This window comes from Anomaloglossus baeobatrachus, chromosome 11 (assembly GCF_048569485.1).
Source record: "Anomaloglossus baeobatrachus isolate aAnoBae1 chromosome 11, aAnoBae1.hap1, whole genome shotgun sequence".
In the NCBI taxonomy this organism is placed as follows: Eukaryota; Metazoa; Chordata; class Amphibia; order Anura; family Aromobatidae; genus Anomaloglossus; species Anomaloglossus baeobatrachus.
The window spans coordinates 183582454-183591443 of record NC_134363.1 but is presented as its reverse complement, the minus strand read 5'-3'; the positions used below and the strand labels follow the sequence as shown (position 1 = coordinate 183591443).

Sequence of the window (8990 nt, the reverse complement as noted above, 5' to 3'; positions counted from 1 at the left end):
AAGACAAGAAAGAAGGGGAAGAAAGGAAGAGAAGAACAAAGGAAAAGAAAAGTGAATTCTTGTCTGGATGACGGCACCATTCCTGGCTAACAGTATTCGTGGCAAAAGAAGGGCCGGGCTACGTGACCCCCCCCCCCTACGATGAGTCCGGCCACACAGCCATATCCGGGGAGTCCCGGGACATAATCCAAGGTGACCAAATAGCGAATACCAGAGGTCTGACCTATCAAATCTTCCATCCTGAAAATGTCATCAGCTGGATCAATTACAGCATCCCAAAAAAGCTTTACTGGCGGACATGACCACCACGTGTGCAGATATCTGCCCTTTTCCCTAAGACCTCTCCACCAAGTATCAGAGACCAGAGGAAACAGCAGCCATAGCTGCGGGACATCAGCACCATCGAGACAGTACCTTATATGCCTGGAGAGGATTTATGGGTAAACTGAGCGCTCCTCCGCAGAGAAACGTCTACCTACGTCTCTTTCCCATTTTGCCTGGAAGGAGAGATTCTCAGAGCTGACCCCAGGTAAGCCTTCCCGAAGCGTCTTATACAGTAATGACACAGTGTGATCTAGAGGATCCCGCCGGAGACACAGGTTCTCCAATGCGCTAAGTGGGTGAAAAACAACATGGCACTGTAAGTGAAGACGACATGGCGCACTAAGTGGGCGAAAGACGGCATGGCGCGCTAAGTGGACGAAAGACGGCATGGCGCGCTAAGTGGGCGAAAGACGGCATGGCGTGCTAAGTGGGCGAAAGACGGCATGGCGCGCTAAGTGGGCGAAAGACGACATGGCGTGCTAAGTGGGCGAAAGACGGCATGGCGCGCTAAGTGGGCGAAAGACGGCATGGCGCGCTAAGTGGGCGAAAGACGGCATGGCGCGCTAAGTGGGCGAAAGACGGCATGGCGCGCTAAGTGGGCGAAAGACGACATGGCGCGCTAAGTGGGCAAAAGACGGCATGGCGCGCTAAGTGGGCGAAAGACGGCATGGCGCGCTAAGTGGGCGAAAGACGGCATGGCGCGCTAAGTGGGCGAAAGACGGCATGGCGCGCTAAGTGGGCGAAAGACGACATGGCGTGCTAAGTGGGCGAAAGACGGCATGGCGCGCTAAGTGGGCGAAAGACGGCATGGCGCGCTAAATGGGCGAAAGACGACATGGCGTGCTAAGTGGGCGAAAGACGACATGGCGCGCTAAGTGGGCGAAAAACAAAATGGCGCGGTATTGAGCTGGTGATGCTTCCTATTTACCTACTAAAAATACAGGCATCCATGGGAATGTCCCTGTTGGGAAAGATCTTGTAAAGGTTTGATACCTGTTTGGGATGTGAAGTCAGATGTGGTCGGATGATCCGCTCTTAATTTGCCTGCGTGCGCTGGCCTGGAACGATGGATTATCATATATGGTTGTTAATGGCCCCGGAACGGAGGAAATATGAAGTGACTTTTTACATCTTCGAAGAAAGTGCAACAAGTTTTTAGTTAAGAGGGGGACTGTACTCCATGATGGACCAGAGAAGTGCCAGGGGATTGATTGTGCCCTGAGGGGATCCGGCCTCTACCCAGTTTTTCATCTTCCGACTATGGAGCAAGTCTAGTAGGCCTGTACCCAGCAAGGCAAGTCTAGAAGGCCTGTGTCACCCATCTCTAGATCTGCTGAGTAAAGAATACGATAATCGAGGATGGTCGTGTGCCGAAACTAATTTAGTTACTGTGGATTTAAGACAGAAAATTAAGGAGGCGGCATTGTCTGAAAGAAATATCACAATCGTGGCAGGATATTAATTTTAATGGTATTAATTCTACCAAACCATGACCGCTTCATTCTATTCCTCCGCGCCAAATCCGTCTGCCCTCAAAACAGTGGTATAATTGGTGTCCTATAACCGGCCGGGATCCGCTGTCAGTCGTCTGATGCCCAAATCAGCTAGGCACACCGACTGCCATCTGGAGGGAAGAAGGAGCGGAGCTGCGACGCCACGGCCTGCGAGAGAGACATCTACCATCTCCGACTAGTGCTCCGGTACCAGTCACCCAATCCTGACATTATATTTGGAAGACTGATGACTTCTTGGGTTCCTTATCCCTCGGCCTAATTCCTTCGATGTTCATGTATTCTTTTTTTTTTTTGCCTGTTGGAAAGGCAGAAGCTCGGGACAGATATCGCCTTATTATTCACTGGTGTTTGCGGCTGCTCAGTTTTTAATTTTTGTTGTAATTACCGTATTTTTCGGTTTATAAGGCGCACCCCAAATTTAGAGGGAAAAAAAAGCAACAAAAAAATGGTGTCTGTCTTACAATCCGGTGGTGTCTTACTAAGAGTTGGCGGCAGTGGTTGTGGAGCGGGGTCACAGGAGGCAGGGGCAGTAGTGAAGGGCAATGCTGCGGGCAGTGCGGCGGGTGTCCCTGATGCTCGCTGCTAGCGCAGTGGGGTAGGCAACTTTCAGAAACTGTTGGCGGTGTGGGCTTCAAAGAAATGGCACCCAAGATTAGCTCAAGATCTCATCTGCGCACGCGCCACCTCCAGATGCCATTTTCCTTAAGTTCAACATTTTCCTTAAGATCAACAGACCGGAGGCGGCGCATGCGCAGATGAGGTCTTGAGTTGAGATCTCCATCTGCGCATGCGCCAACTCTGGGCTCCATTATTTGAAGTCTGAACTGCCGACATAGTCAAGATGACGCCCGCAGCCCCAGCACAGCACAGGACCCGCAGCACAGTGCCCACTGCACAGCGCCTGCAGCCCCATCACAGTGCCCGCAGCCCCAGCACAGCTCCCCCCAGCACAGCACCTGCAGCACAGTGCCCACTGCACAGCGCCTGCAGCCCCATCACAGTGCCCGCAGCCCCAGCACAGCTCCCCCAGCACAGCACCTGCAGCACAGTGCCCACTGCACAGCGCCTGCAGCCCCATCACAGTGCCCGCAGCCCCAGCACAGCACCTGCAGCACAGCGCCCACTGCAGAGCGCCTGCAGCCCCAGCACAGCGCCCGCAGCCCCAGCACAGCGCCCACAGCCCCAGCACAGCGCCCACTGGACAGCGCCCACAGCACAGTGCCCGCAGCCCCAGCACAGCACCTGCAGCCCCAGCACAGCACCCGCAGCACAGCACCCGCAGCATTGCTTCTGCGACCCTTCTCCACCATCCCTGGTAAGCAACATTCGGATTATGATACTCTTCATTTTCCAAATTTTTGGGAGGAAAAATGCGTCTTTATAATCCAAAAAATATGGTACTTTTATACAATCCATAACCATAGCCCTAGTGTTCTCTAGCATATGGGGCACTAAGGACCCCGACATATTACCCCAAGTGGGAGTCATTTCCACGAGTGGCTGACCTTGCATGAACATTGATTACACAATGACCCATTCATAGGCATAAACTGGAGGGGGGACGGGGGTCCTGTAACACACAGGGCTCCAGAAAGGAAGGTGCAGCCGCCCACTAATCCACCAGGGATGGTAACAGTACGTCCTGCAGCAATCAGATGACTGTAGGGTCAACCTATATTTGGCATCCCCTCCCCCCCTTTTAAGATCCGACCATTTTTAGGATTTGAAGCCCCATATGACCATCCAGCACAATATAAGTGGAAGTGCTATGATTTACTATATGGCCAGACGTAGCTTATATGCAGAGATGAGTGCACCCTATACAGGAGCGTGTGTGACGGTGAGCGCTCTGCATAGGCGCAGGTCACCAGCCGTGGGCTTGGCCTGTGGTTTCGTGCAGTGATAAATGTCACCTCGCTCTCCGCTCCGTTATCTCCCCCTAATCTCTGAATGACACAATAATTTGTCCATCTAGGATCCCGGCCAAAAACTGTCAGCAAAGCATCTGCCAATCACCAGGAGGGGGGCGGTCAGCAGCCCCTCACCCCCGGCGCCCCCTTTCCCGGCCGCTGCTGGAATTTCCCCAATTTCGTAGTGGGAAGGGACCATTGTTTCCCGGAGAAGCTGAATGCTCCTCTGTTCTGCGGCTTTGTGCACTGATTTGTAGGACCAGTAGGTGAAGCATCTGTCCTCAGCCATCGCTCACCAGCACAGTGGTTCTTTATGAAGCGGTGACTCCGGGGGGCTCCTCAGACGGGCCATGCACACGGGCAGCAGGCCACTACACTCCGGGGGGCTCCTCAGACGTGCCATGCACATGGGCAGCAGACCACTACACTCCGGGGGCTCCTTAGACGTGCCATGCACACGGGCAGCAGGCCACTACACTCCGGGGGGCTCCTCAGACGTGCCATGCACACGGGCAGCAGACCACTACACTCCGGGGGGCTCCTCAGACGTGCCATGCACACGGGCAGCGGGCCACTACACTCCGGGGGGCTCCTTAGACGTGCCATGCACACGGGCAGCAGGCCACTACACTCCGGGGGGCTCCTCAGACGGGCCATGCACACGGGCAGCAGGCCACTACACTCCGGGGGGCTCCTCAGAGGTGCCATGCACACGGGCAGCAGGCCACTACACTCCGGGGGGCTCCTCAGACGTGCCATGCACACGGGCAGCAGGCCACTACACTCCGGGGGGCTCCTCAGAGGTGCCATGCACACGGGCAGCAGGCCACTACACTCCGGGGGGCTCCTCAGACGTGCCATGCACACGGGCAGCAGGCCACTACACTCCGGGGGGCTCCTCAGACGTGCCATGCACATGGGCAGCAGACCACTACACTCCGGGGGCTCCTTAGACGTGCCATGCACACGGGCAGCAGGCCACTACACTCCGGGGGGCTCCTCAGACGTGCCATGCACACGGGCAGCAGACCACTACACTCCGGGGGGCTCCTCAGAGGTGCCATGCACACGGGCAGCGGGCCACTACACTCCGGGGGGCTCCTCAGAGGTGCCATGCACACGGGCAGCAGGCCACTACACTCCGGGGGGCTCCTTAGACGTGCCATGCACACGGGCAGCAGGCCACTACACTCCGGGGGGCTCCTTAGACGTGCCATGCACATGGGCAACAGGCCACTACACTCCGGGGGGCTCCTCAGACGTGCCATGCACACGGGCAGCAGGCCACTACACTCCGGGGGGCTCCTCAGACGTGCCATGCACACGGGCAGCAGGCCACTACACTCCGGGGGGCTCCTCAGACGTGCCATGCACATGGGCAGCAGACCACTACACTCCGGGGGCTCCTTAGACGTGCCATGCACACGGGCAGCAGGCCACTACACTCCGGGGGGCTCCTCAGACGTGCCATGCACACGGGCAGCAGGCCACTACACTCCGGGGGGCTCCTCAGACGTGCCATGCACACGGGCAGCGGGCCACTACACTCCGGGGGGCTCCTTAGACGTGCCATGCACACGGGCAGCGGGCCACTACACTCCGGGGGGCTCCTTAGACGTGCCATGCACATGGGCAGCGGGCCACTACACTCCGGGGGGCTCCTTAGACGTGCCATGCACACGGGCAGCAGGCCACTACACTCAGGGGGGCTCCTCAGACGTGCCATGCACACGGGCAGCAGACCACTACACTCCGGGGGGCTCCTTAGACGTGCCATGCACACGGGCAGCAGACCACTACACTCCGGGGGGCTCCTCAGACGTGCCATGCACACGGGCAGCAGACCACTACACTCCGGGGGGCTCCTTAGACGTGCCATGCACACGGGCAGCAGACCACTACACTCCGGGGGGCTCCTCAGACGTGCCATGCACACGGGCAGCAGACTACTACACTCCGGGGGCTCCTTAGACGTGCCATGCACACGGGCAGCAGACCACTACACTCCGGGGGCTCCTCAGACGTGCCATGCACACGGGCAGCAGACTACTACACTCCGGGGGGCTCCTCAGACGTGCCATGCACACGGGCAGCACGCCACTACACTCCGGGGGGCTCCTCAGACGTGCCATGCACACGGGCAGCAGGCCACTACACTCCGGGGGGCTCCTCAGACGTGCCATGCACACGGGCAGCAGGCCACTACACTCCGGGGGGCTCCTCAGACGTGCCATGCACACGGGCAGCAGACCACTACACTCCGGGGGGCTCCTCAGACGTGCCATGCACACGGGCAGCAGGCCACTACACTCCGGGGGGCTCCTCAGACGTGCCATGCACACGGGCAGCGGGCCACTACACTCCGGGGGGCTCCTTAGACGTGCCATGCACACGGGCAGCGGGCCACTACACTCCGGGGGGCTCCTTAGACGTGCCATGCACATGGGCAGCGGGCCACTACACTCCGGGGGGCTCCTTAGACGTGCCATGCACACGGGCAGCAGGCCACTACACTCAGGGGGGCTCCTCAGACGTGCCATGCACACGGGCAGCAGACCACTACACTCCGGGGGGCTCCTTAGACGTGCCATGCACACGGGCAGCAGACCACTACACTCCGGGGGGCTCCTCAGACGTGCCATGCACACGGGCAGCAGACCACTACACTCCGGGGGGCTCCTCAGACGTGCCATGCACACGGGCAGCAGACCACTACACTCCGGGGGGCTCCTCAGACGTGCCATGCACACGGGCAGCAGACTACTACACTCCGGGGGCTCCTTAGACGTGCCATGCACACGGGCAGCAGACCACTACACTCCGGGGGGCTCCTCAGACGTGCCATGCACACGGGCAGCAGACTACTACACTCCGGGGGGCTCCTCAGACGTGCCATGCACACGGGCAGCACGCCACTACACTCCGGGGGGCTCCTCAGACGTGCCATGCACACGGGCAGCAGGCCACTACACTCCGGGGGGCTCCTCAGACGTGCCATGCACACGGGCAGCAGGCCACTACACTCCGGGGGGCTCCTTAGACGTGCCATGCACACGGGCAGCAGACCACTACACTCCGGGGGGCTCCTTAGACGTGCCATGCACATGGGCAGCAGACCACTACACTCCGGGGGGCTCCTTAGACGTGCCATGCACACGGGCAGCAGACCACTACATTCCGGGGGGCTCCTTAGACGTGCCATGCACACGGGCAGCAGGCCACTACACTCCGGGGGGCTCCTCAGACGTGCCATGCACACGGGCAGCAGGCCACTACACTCCGGGGGGCTCCTCAGACGTGCCATGCACACGGGCAGCAGGCCACTACTTCATAGCAGACGCCTGTCCTCGATTCTTTACTAAGGACCATCCCGGGAAAAATGCAGTTGGAAAGCCAGAAAGGGCCGACGATAAGGAAAAACACTGCAAAACAAACACAAAACACCATAGTTATAAAACTAGTGTGTGATATCTGTCGCCTACAAGGGCTTTGGTGCAGTTTATATGATGATACTAGTGCAGGAATTTAACATGGAGTGGTGCGCGGTGCAGTGACTAAGGTCTTCTTTCTGCCGGCTCCATTTTTGTCTTTGGCTCAGACACTGATCTGTGATTCCTTCCTAAGGCCCTGTGCACACTGTGCGTTTTTATTGCATTTTTGGATGCGTTTTTAGTGTAGTTTTGTCACAAAACTGCATGCAAATTTTTATGTAAAGTCCGTGACAATTCTGGAATTTGTGCACTTGTTGCTTCCCCCCCCCCCTTGTAGATTTGGTGCAGAAATTAGTCTGCAGAATATCAATTCTTTCAGCATTTTTCCACCCCAGAATGCATGTAAAAAATCATCAAAAACGCAGCAAAATCATGTAAAAAATCATCAAAAACGCAGCAAAATCATGGGAAACAAAATGCACCAGAAACGCAGCAAAATCAGGAAAAATGCATCAAACGCAGCAAAATCATGGAAAAAATCCATCAGAAACGCTGCAAAATCATGGGAAAGATGCATCAGAAACGCAGCAAAATCATGGGAAAAATGCATCAGAAACGCTGCAAAATCATGGAAAAAATGCATCAGAAATGCAGCAAAATCATGGAAAAAAATGCACCAGAAACGCTGCAAAATCATGGAAAAAATGCATCAGAAATTCAGCAAAATCATGGAAAAAAAATGCATCAGAAACGCAGCAAAATCATGGGAAAAATGCATCAGAAACGCTGCAAAATCATGGAAAAAAATGCATCAGAAATGCAGCAAAATCATGGAAAAAAATGCATCAGAAACACTGCAAAATCATGGAAAAAATGCATCAGAAATGCAGCAAAATCATGGAAAAAAATGCATCAGAAACGCAGCAAAATCATGGAAAAAATGCATCAGAAACGCTGCAAAATCATGGAAAAAATGCATCAGAAATGCAGCAAAATCATGGAAAAAATGCATCAGAAACGCTGCAAAATCATGGAAAAAAATGCAGCAAAATCATGGAAAAAAATGCATCAGAAACGCCGCAAAATCAGGAAAAAATGCATCAGAAACACAACAAAATCATGGAAAAAATGAATGATTTTTTTTTTTTTTTTTCTCCCTGCCAAGAGATGCAGATTTGGTCCAGAAACCAAATACTCAGTGTGCACAGAGGATTGAAGCACTGGAGATTTGAAGAGTTGAGCAAAACGATTTGCAGGACCCTGGTCCAGCGGCGATGTCAGTGGGGGGCCGGCATCCCCAGGATGTCTTCTGGATCGTGGCCCCCGCAATGATGTTGTTGTGCTGAACCGCTTACAAGCAGAGGCTCTGGAGTTAGGTCATAGGGATTTGATCCGGCGGTCGCAGGCTACGGACATCACTGCTGGATCAGGGACCTATGCAAATATTTTTGGGCTTAACTCTAGAATCATATCATAAAGAGGAGAGGACAGGAATTCCCCCCCCCCCTCTAACTTTAAATGGATGATATCAGAGAGCAATAACTCACTATCTACTGCACAGCACATACACATATAATAATGGCATAAAGTAAAGATAATTGACCCTAACAGTCAAAAATGACAGCTAAATCTGCAGAGATAACTCCTCGTGGGCTGTACTGAGCCCGACCACACCCCGCCCTCACACATTGTAAGTGCAGGCTTCTTTCTGACGGTCGGCTGTGACGTGGGGAGGAATTGCCACATGTCCTGATGTCTGTGTGTGGCAGTATATAGGGATATGTACACACCTGTAGATAAGACGCTGAGGG

At 55.3% G+C, this 8990-nt stretch overlaps 1 protein-coding gene across 1 annotated transcript in view; it reads left to right on the top strand.

Annotated features, from left to right (window-relative positions):
* Positions 1 to 311: 311 nt before the first annotated feature.
* NMNAT1 (nicotinamide nucleotide adenylyltransferase 1) overlaps positions 312 to 8990 on the top strand; it is a 54110-nt gene continuing 45431 nt past the window's right edge. The window contains exon 1 of the mRNA XM_075327363.1: positions 312 to 529. The gene's annotated coding sequence lies outside the window, so the exon portion shown is untranslated. The remainder of the gene's footprint in view (positions 530 to 8990) is intronic.